Source organism: Ursus maritimus, unplaced genomic scaffold (genome assembly GCF_017311325.1).
Source record: "Ursus maritimus isolate PB19 unplaced genomic scaffold, ASM1731132v1 scaffold_1, whole genome shotgun sequence".
Taxonomy (NCBI): domain Eukaryota; kingdom Metazoa; phylum Chordata; class Mammalia; order Carnivora; family Ursidae; genus Ursus; species Ursus maritimus.
In genome coordinates this window covers 90,051,118-90,078,444 of record NW_024423343.1, presented here as the reverse complement: position 1 = coordinate 90,078,444, position 27,327 = coordinate 90,051,118, and the positions used below count along the sequence as shown (strand labels likewise).

Sequence of the window (27,327 nt, the reverse complement as noted above, 5' to 3'; positions counted from 1 at the left end):
TGCTAAATCCTGTCCAGTTGTACTCAGAAATGAGGAACTTGTTGGTGCCCTCATTAGGGCAATTGTTCCTTAGAATGAGAAGCAATTTAAACAAGATCTGCATTGACTGGGCTCAACCCAAGTTCCCTCCCCACACCTCTACTCTGTCTACACCTTTGGTCTTCTACACAGGTCAGACTTCTCTCCAGAGCCGAAGTCACCTGGTGTCAATAGGACCCTTCTCTCTCTCTCTCTCTCTCTCTCTCTCTCTTTAGTTTTAAAGATTTTATTTGTTTATTTGAGAGAGAGAGAGAGAGAGAGAGAGAGAAAGAGCACGAGAGGGACAGAGGGAGAGGCAGACTCCCCACTGAGTGGGAAGTCCCATGTGGGACTCGATCCGGAGACTCCGGGATCATGACCTGAGTCGAAGGCAGATGCTTAACTGACTGCGCCACCCAGGTGCCCCAGGACCCTTTTCTTTTAAATTGTGCTAACTAGGCCTTCCAGGCTGGGCTGGCCCACAAACCAGCCCTGTAAGCACTTCAGGAAGAAACACCCTGGAGGAAAGAATGATTCAAAGATGCCGCGCACACTCTGAATATCAGGTCGGTTTCAGTTCTAGGTCAAGAGTTGAAACAGCCCAGACAAATGGTCCTCTGCTCCTTCAAAGTCAGGCCCCTTTGTACCAGTCTGAGGTTTCTGGTTAGGCATTTGTGGAAGCTTGTCTAGACCTCACTTTTCATATGGTGGAGTGTTCTGTTAACTTGGAAATTTTCATGAATTATTTTGAAAGCATTGCAAAACAGGTCCAGCTTGTCCATGGGGGGAAGAGGTGGCTGTTTGATTTGTCTCTTTTATTCTTTTTTTTAAAATTGAGGCCAATTTATATGACACAAAATTAGCCATTTTAAGGTATACTATTCAGTGACATTTGGTGCAGCTACCACCTGTATCTAGGTTCAAAGCATTTTTGTCACCCCAAAAGGAAATCCCATACCCCTCAAGCAGCCCCTTCTCCTTCCTCCCAACCACGGGCCCTGGCAACCACCACTCTGCTCTCTGTCTCTATGGATTTATCTATTTGGGTATGCCGTGTATACGTTATCATATACATGTGAACTTGTGTGTCTGATTTCATGGAGCACATTTTCAAGGCTCATCCATGTGGTGACATGTATCAGAACTTTGTTCCTTTTTATGGTTAAGCCCACTCTATGTTTATACCACATTTTATTTATCTATTCATCCATCACTTCTATTTTTTGCCACTTCTTAAGATCCTGGACTTTGAGCCCAGTCACTCCATTTCAGACTCCTCCTTCTATACTCTTCAAAAGAAGTAGCAACTTCTAAAGGAAACGAAGGCAGCCCAAGGTGTGATTCTCTAAAGTTGACACCTTCAGGTGAAACACGCATTCAGCTGGTCACAAATGCTTCCTTCTTCTGACTTTGTTGTTAAGGAACTGTTGGAGGGATCTTTGCTGTTTTTCATTTTTCTCTTATTCAGTAGAAAGCATTGAGTTTGAATTCCCTAAGTGGGGCTGCCTTACCCAATGAGATCTTTTCTTAATGCTTTTAAAGTGGACTTTCAAGGCAAGATAAAAACATAGTTCTTCTAAATACTGCAGGGCTCAGGCAGTGAGATGGGACAGACGCCTGCCTGGGGTTTGGTGTCTGGGTCTGGCTTGTCTCCTGCCCTTGGGGGGCCCCAGCCTCCACCTCTAGCCCACCATTTGTGCCAATAGGGCCTAAGACCAATGAAAACCAAGAGAACTGCTTTTCTGTGACGCATTTCCTCACCCTGCCACAAATTGCAACAGGGGAGATGAGATAAAGAAGAGGAACCTCAACAGAAAGACCAAGTTGGGGATGGATGTAAACAGCAGGTTTGCCACACAGGGAGTAGAAAGCAGCCCTTGAAGGGCAAGCTGATGCAGTTAGACCTGGCTGGGGGAGGGAAAGCCTTCCTTCCTTGTGGGGAGGGACCCTGGGAGACATTAGAGCAGAGGGAATCAGCCAGGGGTAGTGCACCTTTAATTTTATCCCCAGAGGATGGACTCCTGGATATCAAGGCACAAGTTTACTGGTAGATCATTCAAGAAGAGTCTTCCCCAGAGTCCATTGACCTGAATGAAATACTTAACAGTAAAGCTGGAGTCTGAAACTGTTAATTAAGTGTGATTAGTAGGAACAGCAGCGTTAGGGGCTACTCGCATTACAGCTGAATTGGCATCACTTTCTCCATTTTAAATATCACTCTGGGTTTAATTTACTGCTGATGCCACTCTTAACTTTGAGACCCCTTTCCTGGAACAGATGTAAAGCCCTCCAGCATTGCTTTATCTGCACCTCACCTAACAATGCCTCATGGTGTGGAAGAAAGAGAAGCAAAAGGCAGGAGTGTGAGTTTTAGGTTAGTTCTTGCCATGGGCAATTACCACCTAAGTACTGTGATCTCAAAAATGAAGGGAGCCAGAGTGGTTCCTAAGGCATATTCTGTATACCCCAACTCCTCTAAGTCATCGGTGGATGGATGATTGGAAGGAGGCTTTGATTCCCCACATTTCCAACCTGCGCTCAGGAAGTCCTCAGGCAAAACAATGCAGGTAAGTGTAGGCCCTGAAGTGGTAATAAGGCCTGGGGGCATATGTGCTACCCTGTGGTATCAACCCTCCCTTGTGTTATGCATTTAGGATCTTGTCAATTTTTATACTGAAAATGATCGTCCAATTGAACAGAAGTTTAACTTATTATTATTGTGGCTCATATTATTTGGTATTTAGTGTTATTTCCACATCCTGTGTTCTGAAGTGAAATTACCTAGCCAAAGAATACTTTAAAACTTGTAATGGTTAGGACACTGGTTAAGTTGTTGAAAGTTAAGCCTATAAGACAGCGAGACTCCAAAAATAGAGTGACCTAACAAAGAGGGAAGTTCACTTCTCTTTCATACGAGAGACCAGAGGCAAGTGGTTCAGGGTCCGAGGGGTGACTACACCACGTCTGCACCAACTTCCACCTCGGGGCCTGCATGGCTGCTCTGGCTCTCCTCATGTCCCAGCCCACAAGGGAGGGAAATGTCAAGAGGGTGCATGTGCCTTCCTCAGTAGGGCATGAGCCAGAAGTGCTCTTTTCTACTCAAGTCTTACTGGCAGGATTTAGTCACATAGTTACATATTAAGCTACAAGGCTGTAAAATGTAGTCTGTGGCTTGGCTATGTGCCTAATTAAAATTCAGGGGTTTGTTTTAAAGATGGGGAGAATGATTATTGGTGGACAGCCATATTCTCTGCCAGAAGACTCATGCCAAATTATTTTCCAAAACAATTTGTGCTAAAGTTCAGTTTCACCAAAATTGCATGGGTATGCCAGTTTTTTTCTTTCTTTCTTTCTTTTTTTTTTTTTTTAAGATTGTTTATTTTATTTTAGAGAGAGAGAGTGAGGGTGAATGAGTGAAGCGTGATGAGGGGCAGAGGGAGAGAGAGAGAGTCTCAAGCAGACTCCATGCTGAGCACGGAGCTCAGCCTGGGGCTCAATCCCACTACCCTGAGATCATGACCCAAGCCAAAATCAAGAGTTGGACACTCAACCAACTGAGCCATCCACGTGCCCCAGGCATGCCAATTTAACAACTGTTATTAAGGATCTTTTTTTGTGTGTAAAACATCCAGACACCATGGGGGTATTGATGGAGAAAAGGCAGGAGGCAGTTTTGTATATAGGAAACATCTAGAGACAGGGATTAATTTAAGTGCAGAAGCGTGTGGTTCAGACCCTGCATGTCATGGAAAGGACTGGTGAACGTTGGCGCATGCAAGAGTTGGTGGTGAAGGGGGATGATGTGAATTCAGGTGGAGTCTGCAGGATGATGTTGCTCATCAGCTCTTGATTGTTTCTGCTCATAGGGCCAGGGAGCACTAAAGTTAGTCCTCACTCAACCTCCAATGCCATCAAGCCAACTCTAATGTTTTATTAAATCTTTCCACTGCCAATGAATAGCAAAAGGGTAGGGTTTTGAAATGTACACCATTTTCCTGGTCTTCAGTGGAATATTGAATGGAGGAAAGGAATCAAGGGGGAGGCAGGGAAAGAGAACTCAGACATGCTGGAGGAGGTGAAGGCTCTTTATGGATTCCGGGAATGCTAGTCTTCCAGCTACTGAGGCTGTGGGCTTCGGCATCCCCTGTGAACAGTGAGGTCTCTAAACATTGATCCAAGGGCCCATGTACTAAATACCTTTAACCAGAAATATACCCTCTGAGTCCTTTTCCTTCATGCTCTGTGAGTTGGAGAAGGGAAGGAACTAGTGTAGTAATTGGATGAATGCCTGGAATGAAATAATATCAATTGATGGTATAGGGAGCTGAGGTTCTAAGTACAAACAAACTCTGAAAAATTGGGAAGAAGAAGATAATTATTTTTGTTCCACCTCTCCTAGCATTTCCATCTCTTTGCCATTTACCACCAGTATTCCCATAGTGTTTCACTCCCTCTTCTCCCAAATGTGTCCTATTTGGTCATATCTCATGCTTCCCATTTCTCTCTTTTCACTTTCTTACCTGACTGTGAATGATTTTTGTTCTACTTTCTTATTCTACATTTTCTGGGGTCTGAGCCGATCTTCTCATCACTCTTCCATGCCTCCATCCTTCCATCTATCTTGTTATCTGCCCATCCATCCATCCATCCATCCATCCAGGAAAGCTAATTTAAACTACGGTCTTAATGGCTTTTAAAGTCTTAACTTTAAGCCTTCTTCAGTTGAGTGAGTTTCTGGCATAACCAGCTGATGGGGTAGCTATTTGGGGAGGTGAGTTAAACTATCTCATATTCTTTGCTTAATCATAGAACTAGTTAGCTTAGATCTGTTATGTCGGGGCAAGAGCAAATTTGAAGATGATTCTGCTCAGTTCATAGTCACCTCTGCCTAACTGCTGTCATTATAGAATGTGAAATAAACCTGCAGGCATTGTCACGAAGACCTCATTGCTGGCAAGGCCCCAGCAGGCTTGTAGTAGGTGAGGAGCCTTTGCAAGACACCTGCCCCGGGTTTTGCTGCTGCCCTCCTTGGAGGGTTTCAGGGGTGGGGTTTCTTCTGTGGTCAGGGCACTGGGATTGTGGGTATGATCTGTCCTGTCATCACTTTCACTCTGATTAGCTTCATTCGGAAGAACCTTTGACAGCCTTTCACAGACACAGGTCAACGTGGGAAAACCAGCTCCACTCTATGGGACTGATTTAATCTCTTTGTGTAGAGGCTGATATTGGGAAATAACACACTTCTTCTCACGTCAAACATGTAGGACATGACAGCCCACAGCTGCTGCCGATGCATGTCGGGTTTTCTCACTGGGAGCCCCATGGCATCTTGGGACAGCCAACTAAAGGTGTTTGTCTGGCTTAGGCCCTGACGCATCAGTCACCGCTGGGCTTGGTGCCACTCAGCTTTGTGTGTAATTAAACAATCTGTAGCTTAGTGGGACATCCTGCTTGCTTTGGATGACTCAGAGCTCCCTGGCAGCTGGTTGAAGTTTTGTTTACAGCAGTGTTGCCCACTCAGTCTACACCTACAGCTCCCTATAAACCACTACACAGGTGGCCCAACTTTTGGTGCAAATAAAAGTTTGTCAACTGTCGTTTTCTTTCTCGTGTGTGTGTGTGTGTTAAAACTTATCTAAACAAAATTAAGCTGTGGGGAGTCCATTAATAAAAGGTTTCTATTACAAAATTATTGGCACTCTGCAAGGTGCTTTGTAGGAGAGCAGAAAGATCGATATTACCTAGAATAAAATAGCCAGGCAGACATTACTCAGGGGAAATAGGCTCTTAAGTATGAGAGGGAATATAGATTTCTACCCAGGCAGTCAATGTTTGAATATGATGAAACAGCGTGTTAGAATCGGTGGTCTGGCAATTATTTGAGAAGTGTTGGGAGACTCTAAATGTGCTTAAAAAAAAAAAAAAGGAAAAATGAACAAACAACTCAGCTAGATCTTCTCAGAAATACAGAGCAAGTATTTAAACACAAGACCAGAAACCCAAAAAGGTATCATTTGATTAATTTGTGGAGATATCTAAGGCCACAGAAGTGGTGTGATGACTGTGCTTGCCCTGGGGAGGGAGGGATAGGACAGGGAGACCATGCAGGCTTCTAGACCAGAGAGGCTAACGAGTAGCCATTCCTCATCTCTAAGCTTGGTTCTTTCACTTGTCTCTTGGAAGCTTTGTGAAAAGGGGGGGGGGACACAATGGATTGTTACCCAGATCAGATCAATTTAATGGGGTGCAGTTTACTTTCCATCTCTGTCACATGAACCAATTAACCTGCGCACTGGTGAAATGCAACTGGCAGATAATTGGGCCATTGTTGGAGCAGCGCACGCCCTGGGTACCATTTGCAAATTGCTGAGATAGTGATCACTGGATGACTCCAGGGATGAGGCGGAACGGGTTCAGCTGCAGCTATGGTGGGATATCCGTTTTCTGGCCCAAGGAATGGCTGTGTATTGTCAGGGAAGGTGAGCAAGAGGAAGAGAGAAATAAAAAGGAGCCTCTAGATGAGCAAAGGGTAAGGGGAGGCAAGGAAAGGGAGAAGGTGAAAAGGGAATGAGAGAGGGAGAAAGAGACAGAAGATGAGGAAAGGGAAGGAAGAAGGGAGAGAATACAATACTTGCAGGTGCTGCTTTTGACAGTAAACGGTTGAAGGAGTCCTACACCCAGGCCAGCTTTCCCTAAAGTGTATTCAGAGGAGGACTCATGTCCTGTGTGGTGTTAATTGGTGTTTTATGGGGGACTTTTTTTTTTTTTAGATGGAGAGATATGTCCTATGGTTTCATCCATTTGGGAAATGTTTGATTTGGCAGGTTTCTCTAGTGCTTCCCTTAGAGCTTTCAATAGACTAAAGTGCATTATGGGTCTCTAATGTGGGGCCTTATTATATGGCTTCTTCTCAGATGAGTTTATTGGGAAATTATTTATTCAAGGACCATATCCCGGAACAAGAATTCTGAGAAATGGAATTTTAAAAAAAATGATCTAGGCCTTTGCCCTGCATCAAGGTAATGTAGCCATTTCCATGCTGGTTCTACCTTTAAGCTGGACAAAACCCTGTCCTCATCCTTTGGTGGGAGCACGAAAGCTACCTGCCAGGGTATGTTCCAGAGTCGGTTCTCAGGACGCCAACCCTGCACTCATTCATTCATTGGTGTACTCATTCATTCAAACTCCATCCTCTGTCGCTCTTGTGCTGCAGGTTCTGGCTCTGAGCACTTACTCCTTCCTGACTTCGATGCCCATGCCTGGCTGCCATCCCTGCAGAGTTGGAAACATACTGATTTCTCTTCTGGTGTTTTGACATTTAGTACTGCCATATAGTCTTGGATATCTGCTTTGGCTCTGCCTTCTCCTCTGAACTCAGCGTCTCCAATTGTCTGCAAGGTCAAGACCACTGGCCAGTGTAGTCCCTGGCCTTGTGTAACCCACCTCTTGCTCAGTTTTCTCAGCCAGGATAAGCTGAAACCCTCAGCTCCTCCTCCTGCTCTTGAAGGTGTGGATTTGAATACCTCCCATCCTCTGATCCCCTTCTAGCATCTCAGCTGCTCCCAGAGTCAGGAAGTTTGATGAGTAAGTTAATTCCTCTTGTTGTTCCACAAGAGCATTGGACAGTGAAGGGGCATCAGGCACTGGCCTGTTAGGGCTGAGATGGGAAGCTCCCCGTTGCAACTTGCTGACTCCGCATTCTTATTCCTGGAAGGGAACAGCTCCTACCCAGGCGAAGCCCCTCAGATGCCCTCTGAGGACCTCCAGTAGGGGTGGAAGGGAGCCAGCAAGATCCTCTCTGGCTCTACCCTAACCTCCTCCCGTGGTATTATTTAAACGGTGACAACTCCTTCTGGAGACATGGCATCATGAGAATGTGTCCATGAGATGATCCCATTGTGCAGGTCTATGAGATGTTAGCCAAAATGTCATACTTTTGTGCTGATTCACTGCTTCCTCTAGAGGCCCACAGAGTCCACTTCTCCCTAGTGAAGGTATTTATTCCACCTGTTTTATGGGAGACCTGTGAACTCATGGCAGGAAAATTACTCCTATCTTGAAGCTCAGGATACACAAATAAAGGAACTGAAGCACTTAAGATTCCTTTACAACCCATCCATGAAGTCTGGGATTAGACAGATAATTAGCCATTATTAGCAGCTTCTTAGATCCATTTTCTTTCACTTTCTGCAAATGGCGTTCCTTACCCCACCACCTAGCAGGAGCAATCTGGAGCATAGAAGGTAGGGGAACACATGCATCTCCCAACTCCCAAATTTATAGGAAAAATAAGCAGTGGGGAAAGGAGGACATGCAGAAATTATGATTTCAGAAAGTTAATTAATTTTACCCAAAATGCTGCTGCTATCTGCTCATTATAGACATTTTGGAAAATAGAAAAAGGTAGGAAGATAGAAAATTTGTCTGTGAAGATAAATGGAGACCTTCACACTTTGGTGTCAGCATCTGCAATGGTTGTATCTTTCTTGACCTTGTTTTTTTTACCCACAAACATAGAATATCTTGTATCTAATCATATCTCCAACTTTGTACTGGTTTCTAGAAAACTGCAGTGTTCATTCATGGGGTAAATAATTATTAATTCAACAATGCTTATTGAATGCCTATCATGTGTCAGGAACTCTGCTAGGCCTCGAGGAGATCTCAGTGAGCAAAACAGTTGTGCAGCTGTCTACACATACACACCATTCCTAAGTGGTGTGAGCTGATGGATGTTGACAGGTATTAATACGACTCATTGAATGTGTAGCTAGCATTGTGTTAGCACTTTGCACACGTGTCAGGAAAATTTAATTCTTTCAATATATGTGAATTTTCTCAGAATTTTTCCTTCTCCCCATTCCAAGGGGGCTATCCCACACTGATATGCTCTTGCTTGTGGGTAAGTTCTGTGTTGCTGTAGGATGCCTCCTCTCTTCATCTTTTGTGAAGGCCTTTGGCATAATCTCTTGCAAAAGACTGTGGCTGTGATCCCAGAGGAAGAGAGGAAGGAGAAGTGTGGTTGGAGAAGAGAGAGGTGTTGGCTAAGAAAGCCATCAGCTTCTGCATAACTGAAAAGGGGATAGACAGGGCCGGCCGAGAGGGGTGGGGATCTGTGTCCTTCTCCCTGGGGGTTGTTAGAGGGGAAAGACTGGTGGCATACCAGGTGCCTGTGCTCCCAGCAACAGCCAATATCATCACACCCCACCCCCGTGCCAGAGAGCAACTGAGGTGCTTGACTCGAGGGCCCACGAAGACATTGACAGTGGACATCTTTTGTTGACCAGTGTGGAGTGCTGGCTGTGGTTGCCTCAATGTTTCATGATTCATGAGGTCTTCAGGGCCTCTGTAGAACTGATCTCTGCTACTTTGATAACACACCAGCCTCAAATTCTCTTTGCAACAGTAGCCAGCCCAAACTCACTAACAGAATAGAACAAAATCAAATTCAGGCCAAGTGTTGCCAAACACCAATCACTGAACTAGAATTTATTAGCAAGCTGACTACATATTCTTCCTACCACTTGCTCTTCTATACTCAATGAAGCCCTGGTTCTGTGTACTTCTCGGTGCTTTGAGGACTACTTTACACGCATGATTCACTTCATACAGAGCATAGCAGAGCTAGAGTCTAGTCCTTTTATAGCTGACATCAGGCATCCGGAATTTTCCAAATAGTTCAACACAGGATTGTTTGTAGATCAAGTCCTGCACCATCCTTATATTTCCAGGCTGAAGGCCTTGCTGGGTTCTTAATATTCCTTTCACAAGTTCATACTTGACCAATGAGGGCCTTTTTCTATCATCTTTATGCAGACTGACAAGCCACTAGTATTATCAGTTGTATTCGTTTCCTGTGGCTGCTCTAAGAAAGTACCACAAACATAGAGACCTAAAACAACAGAAATGCATTCTAAGTCTGGAGGCCAGGAGTCCGACCTCAAGGAGCTGGCAGGACTGCACTTGCTCTGGAGGCTCTAGGGGACAGTCTGTTCCTTGCTTCTCCCACCTGCTGGCGGCTGTTGGTACTCCTTGGCTTGTGACTACCTTACTCCAATTTCTGCAGCTATCTTGACAGTGACTCCTTTGCTTCTGTCTGTAGACTCTCCCTCTGCCTCTCTCTTAGAAGGTCAGTTGGCATGGGCTTTAGGGTCCATCTGGATAGTCTAGGATAATCTCCTTACGTCAAGATCTTTAACTTAATTATATCTGCTAAGGCCATTTTTTCAGTCACTTTCACAGTTTCTGGGGATGTGGACATGGGGGTATGGGGTCGTCTTTCAACCCACTACATCAACAAAACTGCTTTCTGATACTTAGGAAGCTATAAAGCAAATCTGCTATTGATCACAATGTAGTTAATAGGTGAACAAGCAGTAGCTTCCTCTGTAATGTAGCCTTTCTGACAAATACTAGCTGACCACCCCCTAGAGTGTGACTTCATGATAGAGTCAGTGGCGGCCCCTAGAGGGCAGCTTACAGTAACGAACACAATTATAGGACACCATCTAAAGAAGGGGTGTTTTCAAAGTAAGTTATGACATCAAACAGGAGGGAACCCTAATAATGTTTGTGATTGAATTTACCACTAAACTTTAGGATGTGGATTCAGAGTTAGACTTACTTTTAGGAAATAAAAGACCTATTTCTTGTATCCAAGGTTGTGCTGGGAAATTCCTGCCATATACACATTAGCATAGTTAATTCTCACAGCAACACCAAAGTAAACATGATTTTATACATTTTATAGGTAAGAAAACTGAAAATTATCACACCGATAGAGAGGATATGGCTAAGACTTGACCACATTTCTGCCTGACTCTAAAGTCAACCCACTTTCCTACATAGCTAGACTGTCTTCTTTAAGAAGGTCCAACCTGCCTGGAAAGATCTTCCCCTGCCCAGTTTCTGGTGGTACTTGCAATTCCACCTGCTTTAAGTAAGTACCCCATGGAGAGGTAACGTTAATGACAGGGAAGACAGAGAGAGAGGAGTGTAGAGATCAGAAAGGGAGCAGGAGAGAGGTAGGGCTCAGGGGGAACCTTCTGGAGAAGGGAGTTGAGGGCATGAAGTGATGTCTCAGTCAGTTTGGGCTGCTATAACGAAGTACCACAGACCGGGCAGGCAGTTGATAAACAACAGAAACTTATTTCTCACAGTTCAGGAGGCTCAGAGGTTCTGGCCAGAGCCTTCCCTGGTGTTGGAGACTGCTCATTGTATCCTCACATGGCAGAGAGTAGAGGGAGGAAGCAAACTCTCTCATGACTCTTTTAAGGGTGCTAATCCCATTCCTGAGGGTTCTACCCCATAACCTCATCTAATCCCAATTACCTCCAAAGGCTCCACCTCCAAGATATTAGAAGATAGTGTTCAAAACCTGAATTTGGCAGGGTGGGGGGACATAAAGATTCAGTACATGACAAGTGACCAAGAGTTTTCCCAGAGCCTCCACCAGTCAATGGGATGGCAGACATAGTAGGTCACCAGGGCATCAGAAGAAGCAGGATAAGCAGCACTCCAGTGGGTCCAAGTGGTCCCTGCTGGGTATGTCCTGGCTGCCCCTGAGTCTGGAGTGACTTTGCCCTGTTGGTCCCATAATTCTTCCCTGGCTCTCTACCACTTTGTGGTCCTACTTGAGTTGTGGCAAATTCTTAATACCTATGCCAGTTGACCTATTATCTATGCAGTAGATTACACGATGGCTTCAGTTCTTCCTTCTTCCTTGTTTCTATAGGCATCGCCATGTGAGCTTGCAGTGCCTTTTCCTAGAAGGAGGATATTTCCTCAACCCATTGATAGTGACCTTGGCCATGTAACTTGCTTTAGCCAATAGGATGTTCTCAGATATGATGTGAGCAAAGGCTTGAAATGTGCTCATTCAGTTGAGTCTATGTTCTTATATTTTAGCCATGGCCACAAGCAGAACATAATCTAGCTAGTCCATTGCAAGACATGGAGATGATAAGGATCCACCCTTCTAGCAGTTTGAAACCTAGCCAAGCTGAGCTCGACCTAGGTTAGCTGGTCCCTATATAATCCTTATATAAATAAGAACAACTGCTCATTGTTTTAAACTACTTCATGTTGGGTTGGCTTGCCATACAGCATTATTGTGGGAAGGGCTGCCTGACACATTCTGTCTCTGTCATTGTCATTTCTACCACTTTCCACCACTGTCTACACCATCACTGCTACATTACTGTTTTGGGGTGCCAGCAGCACTGGTGGGAGTCAGATCCCCAGGTGCTAAGGCAGCTTCTCAACATAGAGCTGGATTCCTGAAGGGCACCATGCAGAGCCAAGACCTCCACAGCACATCCAGACCCTAGAAAGGAAGAAGATGGGTTCTCTTTCTACCTTGCACAATGCTGTAACCACTCCCTCCTATCATCTCTCCAGGGAGGTCCCAGCCTCCACCTGTCCTAAGCTTCCAAAGGTGCACCTGCAGATCAAGAAAGCCCTCTCACTCCATCTGTAGATTCAGTATCTGCCTGGCCAGTTCTAGCCATGGATGTTTGCAGCTTGAATTGAACTAGCCAGTGTAAGTTGACCTCCATCCCTTCTACCTCTCTAGCTGCCCACATCCAAGTCTTTGCTTCAAGCATTCTTGAGAGGAATAGCTTTCTGGAGACAGAAAAGAGGACTGTCCATCTAAATCCCAACCACTTCAATAACAAGCAACCAGTCAGGCGGGATACCAGTGGTTTTCTCTGGATAATGGGATTAGGGATGTTTGTTTTTTTAAAAAAACAATTCTTCATTTTCCTATGTGTTTTCTAAGTCCTCCATTGTTTTTGACCTGAAAAACAATAAATGCTAATAAAAACAATGAAACAGCCCGACAGCTGTGAGCAAAGCCCTGCAGGATGAGGGTGGTGGGGGCAGGGTGGCTATAACAGTAGCTATGACAGTAGCCAGGGGTCAGTGCCCAGAGCTTTTAGCGGCAGCCTGTGACCATGGAGTTCCAGCCCAGTCTGTCACTTGGCGCTGGCTTCCACTGAGGGTCAGTGCTCCTAACCTTAGCTGGGCAGCTGGCAAAGGACTCCCTTTAAGAAGATGTGGGGGACCCGGAAGATCTGGCAAGGGAGTGTGGCTAGATCAGCATAAATCCATCTGCACTATAGGGGATCCTTGCTTTGTGTGGTAAATGGGTTTCCGAAAAATGGTGAGAATTACAATTCTAAATCAAAAAAACCATTTTGCAAGTGCCAGGGGAGTTTCCTGAATAAAAGGCTCCTATTGTGAAGGCCTGGGCAAAGCAAATAATCCCTCTCCATTTTATCTTTGGCATAAATCTGGATTTTCACTTAGGGTGTTTTGGGTTTCCATGAAAATACAGATGACAGGTGTTCTGGAAAAGCATCTCTTGGAATGTCTGCCAAGAGTTAATGGCCAGCAGCATCACCTCCAATTGGAAGGACAGCCCAGCTCTGGTTTAAGTCCCACTCCTGGTGCTAACATGCTATATCCTTTGCAGGTTCTGCTACTCCTGCCTGGAATGCTCTCCCCCTAGAGTTGCATATGTCTCCCTCTCAACCTTCCTTTGAGCTTGTGCCCAAATGTCACTCATATTTTCACAGAGGCCTTTCTCATCTATTGACTTAAAATTGTAACTCTTCACTACTCCTTCTCCCCTTTGCCTGCTTGATTTGTCTCCATAGTACTCACCACCACTTGTCATACTCTGTATTTCCCTGATTTTGTTTACTGTCTGTGTCCCTCACTGGAATGTCAACCCCATGGGGCCAGGATTGCATGTTGTTTTGTTCACTGCTGTATCCTTCGTGCCTGGAATAGTGCCTGGCACAGAGCCTGTGTGCTTCGATAAATATTTGCTGAGTGAGTTGAATGTATGATCTTAAGGATGTCATTTAAATTTTCTGTGTGTCTAAAACATAAATGAATAAGTGGCAACTGCCCCTCAGCCTGAGAGTTGGAGAGCCAGGAGGGGTTGCTGGCACTGGGACAGCCTTCCAGAGCAGCTCTCCCTTGCCTAGGGGGCAGCCACTCCACAGCTTCAGCCAACTCTTGTGTCAGGGAAACTGGCCCAGGACGGTCATATTTTAAAGTAATGTCTTTTAAAGAAAAGTCAAAAGGTAATTTTTTTTAAAAAGAAGTGAGATCACCTGATTTGTAAACATTGGTGACCAAGTCCTACTTGTACAAAAACCTGGTGCAGTTCAGACAAAGCACATATGCATCAACTCTGCAAAGTGGGCACCAGGATGGGATATCTGAACTAGATACTCTCCCTTTAAAATTCTCCTCTCTTCTCTTAAAATTCTGTACTTCCATTAAATTGTTTCCATCTTTCCCACTGTGGTGGGAAACATATAGACTAATCAAACTCAGACCAAATTATTTGAGTTAAATGGTAAATATTGGCTATCATATTTATCTCCCCAATCTTGGAAAAGTTTGCTCCCTAGAAAACCACTGGCTGCCTCTTCAGTGACATAGAGAAAATCAACACACAACGTGGAAGGATCGGTTGAGGTAGCAAGGCAATGGGACTTCCATCATGTTATTTCTCCAGTTTATAGGATGTGGAAGATTTCCTCATGCAAAATAGTAGCTCCACTGGCCCTAGTTCTGGGCTTATTGGGTCACTTGGAGGAAAGAAAAAAAAAAGCATTCCTTTTCCACTCCGTCACTCCAAAATTTCATTTTATGCAATGCATTTTATTCTCAAATAATGATTTTTGCTCCTTGTCTGCTATTAATCCTTAATACATGTATTTGATAACTTGTGAAATGTCCCAGTGAGCCCCCTGGGATCTGTAAAGGACTGTGATGAAGGAATAGCTGAAACAAACAGGAGAATGTCCAACAAATGGAATTGCTCTGATGACCTCCAATCCCAGGGCCACTATGATAAATGACTCTCTATTGCCAATTATAGGAGTTGTAATTGGACCCTTTCCTGCTGCAGAACAAGTTATTTTATGACTGTGATATGGTGTGTGATATGGAAATATGGGCTTTGGGACCAATAGGGAGCTGTAAGTTGCTGGACAGGGTCAGAGAATAAGAGGTGAGAGAGAGGAGCCAGGAAATGTTGGTCCGTGCTAATGCAGAGGTAGAAAGGGTGTTGGGGGAAAGGGAGGGAGGAAGGGGTAGGAAGCAAGAAAGAGTAGTCCTCGTGGGGGGCAAGAATTGCTATGGAGGGGCACAAAGAGACTGGTTTTAGACCCACAAAGATGTGGACTTGAGTATCAGCTCCATTTCTTAACAGCTATATGTGCCAAGTTACTCAACCTCTTTGAGACTCAGTTTTGTCATCTATAAAATGGACCTAGTAAAGCCTTCCTCCCAGAGTTGATATGAAAACCAAATGATAATGTATGTGTGGTGCCAGGTACAACCTAGGGACTCAACACCACCCATGTCACCCAAGATTCTGGGTCTCAGAATCTTCAGTTATAAAGTGGTAGCTGGTATTGAACTAGATCAAGGGTAGAAACTCAAATGCTTATAGGGCAAATGCTTATAGTAGCAGAACTGAAAAAGCTGGACACCTACTAAAGAAATGATTTTCTATCCTCAAATAGTTGGAATCTCTGGGGGTTGAAACTTCTCTGGGAGATTCGATGATGTATCCAGATGGAGAAGCACTGAAACAAAACTTTCCAAAGGTAACCTGTGATTAAATAGAATAATAATTCTAAGTCACCTAGAAACACAAAATTTGTAGAAAAACCAGCAAATTTGTTTTCTAAGAGTATTTTTTTAAATTTATTTTTGAGAGAGAGAGGGAGAGTGTGCGTGCATGTGCACATACTCAGCAGGGGAGAGGGAGAGAGAGTCTCAAGCAGACCCTGCACTGAGTGTGGAGCCTGATGTGGGGCTCAATCTCACAACCCTGAGATCATGATCTTAGCCGAAACCAAGAGTCAGATGCTCAACTGACTGCACCACCCAGACACCCCTCTAAGAACTTTTAAATTTTGTTTTGTAGTCTCATCCCTCAACTTGGAAAATAATAAAAATATCTGCCCTCCTCTCCCACTAATTTTTTGGTCAACATCTTCATCTGCATAATTATATTAACATATATGTAGCTGTGTGACCAATATGTACAACTAAAAAATAATTGTTGTTGTTGGAGAGTTGCATTTACGTTTCTAACAATTGTGAACTATGCAGACTGCAGGTACCCTGGGTGGTAGATTAGACTTGGCCATGAATTAATTGAAGCTCCTCTCATCAAGAGCTGGAGCCTATTTCCACACTTCCTGAAATGGGCTGGCCTGTGACTTGCTTTGACCAACAGAATGCCGTAAAAGTGATTGTGATTTCCGAGTGCAGGCTTAGAGGGGCTCTGCATCTTCCATTCTCAGGCTTTTAGAACTGAGCTGCTATGTGTAGAAGCTGAGCTGTCCCGCTGAAAGGGCCATGGAAAAGAAATGAATTATTCTCACTAACAGACTGTCAGATTTATGAGTGAGGCTATTCAGGACCAGCCAGCCTCCAGCTGACCTGCCAATTGAGATCTACCAATGAACTACAAATGCAAAGGGAGCCCCACTGATACCATATGGAGCAGAGATGGGCTGTCCCAGCTGAGCCCAGCCCAGATTACTGACCTACAGGACTGGGAGCAAATAAATAATTGTCACTGTAAGCTACTAACATTTGTGGTGGTTTGTTACACAGCAAAAGATAACTGATACACCGTGGCAATATTTTGGACATTTCTTTGATCACAGGGAAGCTTTCAGAGAGTTGGGCAAATATATAGTCTTCATTTTCTGGAAGGCCTAGAAGCTGGTAAGTATCTCAAAAGTAATTCTTAAGGCTGTGTTGTTATTTATGGTTTGAGTAATAAAAAGGCTTCTGAAGGAAGAGAGGGAAGCTCTGAGGTCTGGGGAGGATATAGGGCTCTCTGAGTAGAAGTAGGTGGGATGTTTTCAGCTGGAAATAGTAGAATATGCAAATGAAAGTTTTTCAAAAACAATATGGACACTTAGTATCTGACTAAAATTAGGAAGTATGTAAATACAAGGTTTAGTGCAGTAGTTCAAGTTCCCAGGCTCTCTTTTCCTGAGCTGCCATCTATAGTGAGTCAACAGTGTTTCTCCTCATGGTCTCAAGATGGCTGCTGCAGCTACAAATCATCTTATGACATCCTTAAAAGGAAGGGAAGGTGGTGGGGAAGAAAGCTCTTCTCCTATGTGGCTTCCTTCACAAAATGAAGGAAGCAAATCTTTTCCTAGGAGTTTCTCAGCAGAATTTTTCTTATGTCTCATTGACCAAATTGGGATCACTTGGCTACCCTACCATAAGGGAGGCTGGGAAAGCAGCTATCTGGTGATTTCAGTTTCTGTTGTAGGAGACAGGCTCTGCCTAAAGGGAAGATGGGTAAGGACAGCAGTTGGGAGGCGACAAATAGATGTAGGGCCAGCCTTTGCCTTCCCATAGAGGACAAGCACAAAGAGGAGCGAGTGCTCCAGGAGCCTGAGCTTGTGCTCTCGAGTCAGGAACCTTTGGGGCTACAGACAAACATGATATACAGAACACGTAAATATGTCCCCCAATTATCCAAGATTTTTGATCTATGAAAAGTGATCTAAAAAAATATTTCAGTGTTTCCTTCAAGACTTTAAGACATAGATATTTCATAGCTATTTGCCTTTTGTATGAAGCACTTAACTCTGAAATTATTCTGCCCATAACATAGAAACACTCACTGTTGTGGTCAATAGGTATTAAGAGTCTGAAGAACTGCCTGACCACATTTGCAGAATGTGGGTTGGTGTCACAGTCTGAAGTGAAGACTTCCTCATAATCCTTTGTGTCTTCATGACAGAAGCAGTCAGAGACAATGGGAGACTTCTCTGTGGGATGTTTTGGGAGTCTGGGTCAAAACCAAGATGGTGGCCAAAGTGATTGCTATACTCCGAACTAGGTTAGAGAGGAAGTTAATTCTCCACATCTTTCAAAGCAACATCTTGTTTCAGGTTGCCTGTAATGGAGTTGAGAATGGGTTTGGAGCTGGAGGGATACAGATAATTATCATATTTCTGTTAGACTTACTTTAGGCTACTAGAGTGGCAGTGGTTCTTCCAGACTTTCTTTAGACTTGACCTTTTCAAGGCACGGTACCTGCATCAGGCTATTTCCCTTATTTTTAAAAGCAAGCTGGTAAAGCTTCACAAATCACCTGTTAAATTTGACCAGTTACATTTTACATCTATGGCAACCTATTTCCCTTTTTCTTCCCTCCTACTTTTTAATCCTTTGAATTTACTTCTCTCTTTGGACGCTTTCTTAACAGTTTTGTACATGACAATACCCGGAATCATCCAAATGGCCTCCCAGATAGCATCCAGCTAAGGATCTGAAAGTCCAGTCCCATGGGATTTTATTAGTAGCCCACTAAGATCCGACTGGGAACAGCAAACCTAACAGCTTGACTCTTCTGTGGCCAACCCAATAGTTTGCTTTAAAAAAATTTCTCTCCTCTTAAAATTTAAGGGATATGGACTAATAAGAAAATAAAATAAAAATAATTTATAGGGGCATCTGGGTGGCTCAGTCAGTTAAGCATTTGCCTTTGGCTCAGTCCGTGATCTTGGGGTCCTGGGATTGAGCCCAGTGTTGGCCTCCCTGCTCAGTGGGGAGTCTGCTTGACCCTCTCCCCTTGCCCCTCCCCCTTGTTCATGCTCTCTCTCTCTCAAAAAATAAATAAATAAATAAAATCTTAGAAAAAAAATAATTTATAATTATAGTCCTCAGAAATAACTCTCCTCTCTATTTTGGTGAATATCCTTCTAATCTTTTTTTGGGAAAAATTTTTTTTCTTTTGTCCCTTTTTTTAAAAAATTTTTTTATTATGTTATGCTAGTCACTATACAGTACATCCTTAGTTTTTGATGTAGTGTTCCATGATTCACTGTTTGCGTATAACACTCAGTGCTCCATGCAATACGTGCCCTCCTTAATACCCATCACCGGCCTATCCCAATCCCCCACCCCCTTCCCCTCTGAAGCCCTCAGTTTGTTTCCCAGAGTCCATAGTCTCTCGTGGTTCATTCCCCTTTCTGTTTACCCCCCCTTCATTCTTCCCTTCCTTCTCCTACCGATCTCCCTGTTATTTCTTATGTTCCATAAATGAGTGAAACCATATGATAATTGTCTTTCTCTGCTTGACTTATTTGGGAAAATATTTCATATATATATTTACAAAAATGGAATCACACTAGACATACTGTTCTATGAGTTTTTCCATTTAACAGTATCTCATGAATGTAATCCATGAACGTTTTTCTCACAAACATTTATTTTTAATGGAGTTTTTACAATGGTTATGCCATAATGTATTCAATTGCTCTTTTGAGGCATTTACATTGTTTCCATTTTTTTTCTATTATAAGGAATGCTATGACTAATAGCCTTAGGGCTTAAATATTTGGGTACATTGGTGATCATATTTTTATTAATTTTTAATTTTTTCATTTTTTGGTGATTGTACTTTTAGACTGAATTCCCTGAAGATGACTAAATGGTTTGCCAATACACTGGTGCCTGGTACTGGCATAGAATTTCAGTGAAGCGGCCTGTGAAACTTGCCCAAGTGCTTATCATTTAGGGGCACTGGTTATGGGATATACATAGGGTATGGTGGGCATGAGAAGGCATTCTGGAATCTCCCAGTGAGGTGTGTTTGAGGCCATCAACATTCAACAAATAGTGGTTATGTATGTATTTAAAGTAAATTCTGTGAAACTAATTTCCGCTTAGTGACAAATATCTCCTTGGTCTTGACTTTGGACTGCAGTGAGCAGCAGAACAGTCATATTACCAAGTAATACAGATTTTTTTCCCCTGATAGTCTCATATGTACGGCTGGAAGGAGAAAGCAAGAGAAGCCATCTGTCATAGGAGCCAGAGCTGGAAGATTTAATATTTGGAAGGTTGATTGGTCACATTTTTGGTCACAAGTGTAGCCTCTGTTTTCTGATTTCAGGATCATAATCTAGATCCATGAATTAAGAAGTCAATAATTTGGTAAAACAGAAACTCAGTGGAAGTGGAGTGAATTCTGGCCTTAATTATTACTTTGTTGGAATGTTTTTCTTCGGCATTTTCCCAGCTTGAACCACTGTTTGCTTCTTTTTTATGCCTTTTTACTCTGCCATGTGTTGTATTGTAATATATAATTTAGTAAGAGAGTTGCTGGTTATACCCTTGAGACATTTAATAGAAATGGCTAATTAAATTAATAATTGTCTCTGGGAGGTTTTAAACCTACAGAGGGATGAGTGTGGGAGTTAGTAGTAACCTTTAAATTTCTCTTCATATTTTTCAAAGAACATACATGTTTTGCAAGTGCACTTTCTCTTCTTCCTCCTTTAACCTTTTGGAGCTCTCAGGAGAATTTCAGGGAAAATGAAATAATGTCAGGTATTGTGAAACCAGACAGGCTTGGCTCTGAGTCTCGCTTTGCCGTCTCCTGGATGTGGGGTCTTTGAGTCGGTCATTTAATTCCTCTGAGCCTCAGCTTCTTAATCTGTAAAATGAATATTTCATTAATTTTTTTGTTGTGCTAAATGAAACTAACTTTAATTAACTTAAGCCAAAAAAAGATCTACAGGAAGGTTACTGGCTAACTCATAAAATGGAGGAGAGAGCTAAACTATCAATTCTTGGGAACAGCCGGCTCGGGGCCTCAGCCCAACGAAAGCAGGCCACACCCGCCCTGGGCTGCCAGGTGTCTCCACTCAAGTCAGCATCCCAGGAGGAGGAACCTGATTGGCTGGGATGGAATCACATGCCCTCTCCAGACCTCTTCCTCTTCCCAGGGGCGTGGTACAGGGAAGTTTGATTGGCAGTTCCACTAGAGTCACACGAAATGGGGAAAGTGCAGTTCCTAAACACAAAGTGGGAGGCGGAGAACTCTTTCCAGAGGGAGGAGTATCGGGTGCACATACGCAAACTCGGAACACCACCTCATGCTTTTAGAAGATTCCAGATACTTGTACCCAAGATCCTGGTATACGGTATGTGTAGCTACCATGGTTATTATTGTTGTCAGAAGGTGAGGGTTGGCTCTTGTTTTGGTATGAGGGCAAGGTTAAGAAGTTAATTTTTCTTTTGAGTCCAGCGGATTCTCTTTAAACCACATGGACTAAAATGTGGATTTCCTGAGCCCCTTATCCGACTGAGTGGATTAGAATCTCTGTGAAGGTGGGTTCCTGGCCTCTTCCTCTTTAACAAGTAACGCATGGGCTCCTCTTACATACTGTGTTTTGAGACCCAGAGTCCTTAGTAATCAGGTGTGAGGATTTGACTCTGCTCAGGAAGCATTTTATTTAATTAATTTTTAAAGATTTATTTATTTGAGAGGGTGAGAATGCGAGTGAGGGAAGGGGCAGAGGGAGAGACAGAATCCCCAAAGCAGACTCCCTACTGAGAGTGGGGCACCCCTCTCTCCCCTCCCCAGCACCTGGCTATATCCCAGGACCCTGAGATGATGACCTGAGCTGAGATCAAGAGTGTGCCCCTTAACTGACTGAGCCACCCAGGCGCCCCAGGAAGTATGTCAGGAGAGATTTTTTTTCCTACCATCAGAGCTGTGGAAGATGGGTGTTTTGCTGAAGGAATAAAATGGCCTAATCAATGGGGTTGGTGATAAGCCGTGGTTCTCAACCCTAGCTGCACACTGGAATCACCTGGGGAGTGTTGACCACATCCTGATGCCTGGGACCCATCTAGGAGAGCCGAGGTGTAGCTAGTTCCCACCAGCAACCAGATGTGTTCAATGTCCTCCCAGGCTGGGAACTCTGGAGACATCCTTTTCCACCCACTCTGGAAGCCCAGTGGTCTCATCCTTCTGTTGACAGCTCAGGATCTGCAGAATTGGTCAGTTTCAGAGCATAGTCTCTTCAGTTTCCCCCATCTGATCCCGACAGTTACCCAGTCCTCAGGCAGGTGGGGGTAGGTAGCAATCTGTGCCTGATTTTAGAGATGAAGGAACTGACCACTCAGAGAGATCCATTGACTGGGGATTCCACCAAAGTTGCACAGCTTAGAAAAGGCAGAGCCAGAACTCAGGCTGCTGCTTCTGGCTCCTGATTCCCTGCTCTGTACACTTCCCTCTCAGAGACTGGAACATTCAGATTTTCCAAGCTTGCTTTCAGTTACAGTTTCAGGGAAACCTAAGGGTGAGCCCTAAGCCCTTTGCAAGAGAGCTTATGTGAAAAACATCCTTCGGGGCTTTCAGCCACCTTCTGGGAGGTCTTTAAGTCATTTCTGTCCCAGGAGCTTTGATTTAGCTACCAGTTCTGAGTGCGGTGCCTTCGAGGGTTAGCGGGGTAAGGCTGGGATTACAAACCACAGCACCCATGCCAGCTTCCTGCGGGTGGGCTCGTCCACCCAAGAAACATTCCCAGATGAGCTGTCAGCTCTGCTACAAGAGCCTGCCTTAGATTTCCCCCACTCAGACAGCACCGAGCAGAGAACTACACCCAGCAAACACTTGATGATTAGACTGTAACAAAGAGGAGATTTTCTCACCCTTCGGACTTGCCCCGCATCTGCCACTTCTTGACCATCTTTTTTAAGCTTAGTTTTTCATTAAAAAAACTTGATATATAATCATTAAAGGACATAAAGGAGTACCAATAAGGAGACAGAAAAAAACCACTTATAATAGTGATGGGTGTTTATTATAAACACTCTGAGTCTAATAAACTTTGTGTGATTTAATCTGCACAATACTCAGTCTAGGCAAGAGGACAGTCAGAGCCTGAATGCTTGCCCACCATCCCCCTTCCCGTACACCACCGCCAGGAAAACACACACTTCGGCCTTCTTTCCTGTGTATGCAGCTCTTGCTGCTCCCTGAAGGTGACGGTATTTGATATCTCTAGGTCTTTGCTCTCCTGGACTTGACATCAAGAATAGTTCTCTGTTTTGCTCATCTGGCCACTTTTGGCTGTGCTATTAAGGCACAGCCCAAAGACAACCTCTCTATTATGGGCTAGATGGTGTCTCCCCAAAATTCATATGTTGAAATGCCAACCTCTGGTATCTCAGAATGTGACTGCATTTGGAGATAAGATCTTTATTTTTTAAATTTTTTAGAAGATTTTATTTGAGAGAGCAAGAACATGAGCAAGGGCAGAGGGGCAGGGGGAGAGGAAGAGCAAGAAGCAGACTCCCCCCTGAACAGGGAGCCCAATGCAGGGCTCGATCCCAGGACCCTGGGATGACCTGAGCCAAAGGCAGACGCTTAAATGACTGAGCCACCCAGGCACCCCTGGAGATAAGATCTTTAAAGAGGTGACTGAGCTAACATGAGACCATTAGCGTGGACCCTAATCCAATCTGACTGGTATCCTTGTAAGAGGATATTTGGTTGTAGATATAGACCCTGGGGAGTGTATGCACATAGGATAGGTCCCGTGAGAGGACACAGTAAGAAGACAGCCATCCACAGGCCAAGGAGAGAGGCCTCAGGAGAAACCAATCCTTGCTGACACCTTGATCTTGGACTCAGAGCCTTCAGAAAGCTAAGGAAATAAATTTCTGTTGCTTTAGCCACCCAGTCTGTGGTATGTTGATAGGGTAGCCCTAGCAAACTAACACACTCTCTAAAACCTTTCTGGATGCCCAGCCCCGTCCCCAGGAAGAACTAACGCTCCTTGCTCTCACCAGGGCCCCTTTACTGAACTGTTTTCCCGTTTGTCCCCCGCTCTGGGCCACACATTCTTAGAGGTCCACATCTGGTTCATTTCTGCCTTTCTGGCATCTTGCCCGGTGCTGCGCACACCCTGGGCTTGGGAAAAGATTGGAGTGAATGAAGGAATGAACAATCTGAGGCTTTGAGCTCTTGTCCCGTGTCCTGGCCTCTGAATAGTGTCCAGCAACTGCCCGTAGTAGATTGATTTGGTTCATGTACACCGTGGACTATGCATGGAAGGGTGAAGGGACTCCAGAGATGGAGAGGGGTCAGGCAGACAGGCAGGAGCGGTGGTCGTCCAATCCCCCCCTCTTTGTCCCCCATCCTCCCCACTGTACTTCCTCCTGCTGACTCACATGCCTTGGAAGAGTCCTGTGCTCTGCAGCCTCCTGGCCTGGGCCCCTGGCATGCAGCCCTCCCTTCAGGCTGTCGGCCACTTGATCACAGGCAGAAGATGTGAATTCCCCGCGGCCCCATTGTGTGGTCCTCTTCTCAAAGTCTGTTTCCCCACCCCAACTTCTGGAAGTCCCTTTGGAGGGTCTGACAGACGGTGTCTCTTTCCCACCCCTCCAGCTGGACAGGCTCAGGGAACAGAAGGAGCTTTCTGGGAACAGACTGGGGAGGAGGAGCCAGGAAGAGTGACAAAGGCACAAGTTCGGGCTTTCTTTGCTCTGGACTTGTTGCCCAGGCAGGGCTCTGAGCTGCCTCCAAAGTGGTCCTCTGGTAACAGGGGAAGCCGAAGAGATTTGCTAACAGGGTAGCATTTATGCATAAGCCAGCCCCCCCCAGGTTTCAGCCCCAGTGGTGGACAGCCTCTTTGCATAGGAAACCCTCTGGAGAAAGAGGCCAGACAGACAGGCCTGGCCTGGGATCAAAGCAGTAGGCCTCAGAGGGGGGGCCGAGTGGAGGACAGGCTGGATCTGAGTTCTGGGTCAGCGCCATGGACAGGGCAGTGGGGAGCAGGGCAGGCGTGGAGGACGCAGGGGGCGGGCAGCACCTCCGTTGTCTGCTCTCACCTGGGACTCCTGCAGTGCTGAGAAGTCTCAGAAACGGGCAGTGGCCGCGTGTGGTGGCCAGCGGGGTTGGAGGTGCTCTGGGGAGGGTGGAGGCTGCCCGGGAGGCAGGGCCAACTGCTCCAGCAGGCTCGGTGCCTGGGGCCCATGCCACTTGGAGGGGCCCCAGTGATGTTTTGTTTTCTTTTAAAATCAGAAGAAAAGAAATGAACTTTTAATATACAAAAAGTCACATGTCCTGTGATTCCATTTATAGGAAATGTCCAGAAGAGGCAAATTTCATAGGGACAGAAAGTAGATTAGTGGGTACCAGGGGCTGGGAAGAAGAGGCAGTGGGGAGTGACTGCTCCTGGGTTTGGGGATGTGTGTGTCTCTTTTTGGCATGATAAAAATGTTCTGGAATTAGTTCATGGTGAAGGTTGCACAACCTTGTGAATATACTAAAAATGAATGAATTGTACACTGGAAAAGTGTCTCTTGTTTTCTGGCATGGGGATTATAGCCCAATAAAGCTGTTTTTTTCAGGTTTTAAAAGCAAGGGGGGTGGTCGGGGCAGTGGAATAAAAGAAGAAAATCTAGAACCATAACGTAATATATAATCTTTAACCAAATGAACAAGAAATGGGCTTGAACAGAAAAAAATGAGATGAGGTTAGGCAAAACTAACCTAACAGGTTTCATCTGGTGTACTAACTCTGTTGGTGGCTTTGTGGAATGCTGAGCTAATGACAATGCTGAGGCTGCATTTAGACTCGAAAAGAGCAGTCAGGGTGATCAGTTGGGCACAGGGTGTGGCGGAGGGGGTATCCGTGGTAATGTTTGCCGGCCCTGCATGCATGACCTCTGTGGTCCTCCCCAGCTTTCACACTCCCTGCCCTGAGACAGTCCTATGAACAGGAAGGGGAAACGTGGGCCCTAGAAGTGGGTTAGAAAGTGGAGATAGGCCTCGTTACAGTCAGCACAGACCCTGCTCCTGCAAGCCAGCTGGGGCTCGCTGGCATTTCTTCTAACATGGGTTGCATTCTTGTAACGGCCCCCTCACCTGCTGCACGCCCAGTAAGTAACAGTCCCAGAGCAGGGCTCTTAATCAGCTCTGTGCAGGTCCGTAGTCATGATCCATCTTTTCTAATTGCCCCCTGCTTTTCTCCATCAGAGAACTCTCCTTAGAGAAAGGGCAGTTGCGTAAAGCATTTAGACAAACTCTTTCTTGGTGCGGATCCTATCATTAAAATATATGCATCCTTAGCACTCTTCTCTCTTTCCAGTGGGGCTTAGCAAGTAACATCCCCCCTCACTTTTCAGAGTGTGTCAAGAGACTAGCTTTGGGCAAGAGAGAAAAAGACATTTATCATCGGAACGACAGCCACAGCGGGCAAAGCCATTTTTATTTGGTGGTGGTGGAGCTGGCCTTATCCCTTCTGGGAAAAATAATGAATATTAGAGGTTCTGTTTACAAATATGCACCTTTTGCTGATTTCTCTCACCGCCCAGCAATTTTTCAACAGGACAGCTTTCTTGGAAAGACTGCAGACTGCCAGAAGATGATAAAATGTGGTGTCCGGAGAGACGCCTGGGGCTCTGTTTGTTTAACTGGGTAATTGGGCTAATTTAGACTTTGAAAGGTCATCTTCCTGCAGCCAAGTCGCCCCAGGTGCTGGTCTGCATGGAGGCTCTCTGGTTGAATAATCAGGTCTAAAACCTCCTCCCACTCTTCACCTGCTTCTCAAAGGGCCACCCTCCAGGACAGGCTTACAACCACCCCACCACCCACGATGGATCTTTATGGAAGACAAATTTTGAACTCCCTGAGCTTCATAAACCTTTCTAGAAAGAACCAAATGTGTGAGGCTCATTTCCCCCATTTCTTTGCTATTTAAAGCCAACCTTGCTTTTCCTCCCCAACTCACTAACATGCTTAAGCCAGCTAATGAGATCAGAAAGTGATTAGCTGTCAGTCCGCAAGAGAAATTGATCAGTGATGGTTTCAGGGGGAGGAAAAAAAATGCCCCCAAAGACAGTCCACGGATTTTACTGATGCTATTTGTGCTCCTCTTTATCATGTATGACATTTTTTTAGGGTCTGTTGTTTCTACAAGATCGTCTGCAGGGCCTCACGGCAGGTGCTGTCCACATGTCTACTTTAGAAAAGCCCAGAGTGACTGTTCTCAGAAACTGAGCACAGGGTAAAGGCACAACATTGAGTTGACCACGGCCAAGATGCTTTTGTTTAAAAACCAAACACGCCCTTTGCAGGAGGCCACATGGTGCGGTGGGAAAAGTCAGACACCAGCATTTGGGTGTGATTCCTTGGCTGTTATTCTCTCGTGCTGGGTGACGTCGGTGAACAACTTGCCTTCTCCAAGGGTCTCAGTTCCCACATCTGTGAGACGGGGAGGGTTCCTTGGCAGGACAAACATCTAGCAGTGCCTAAAGAAGGGAGGCTGAATAAAAAAAATTAATAGTATTACTAATTTCATTTCTAAAGGTCACTGCAGACTGGTGTTAAGGAATTCAATAACTCCTATTTGTATGGTCCCCCTTGCAGTGCCATTTCAGGACCCCACAGCCCAGCAAAGCCCTCTGGAATGGTTTCTGCAAATCCCTAGTAGG

At 44.9% G+C, this 27,327-nt stretch overlaps 1 long non-coding RNA gene across 1 annotated transcript in view; it reads left to right on the top strand.

Annotated features, from left to right (window-relative positions):
• The first annotated feature begins 1,841 nt into the window (after positions 1–1,841).
• Positions 1,842–27,327, top strand: part of LOC121106318 — a 31,304-nt gene continuing 5,818 nt past the window's right edge. The window contains exon 1 of the long non-coding RNA XR_005838945.1: positions 1,842–2,585. This is a non-coding gene — a long non-coding RNA (uncharacterized LOC121106318). The remainder of the gene's footprint in view (positions 2,586–27,327) is intronic.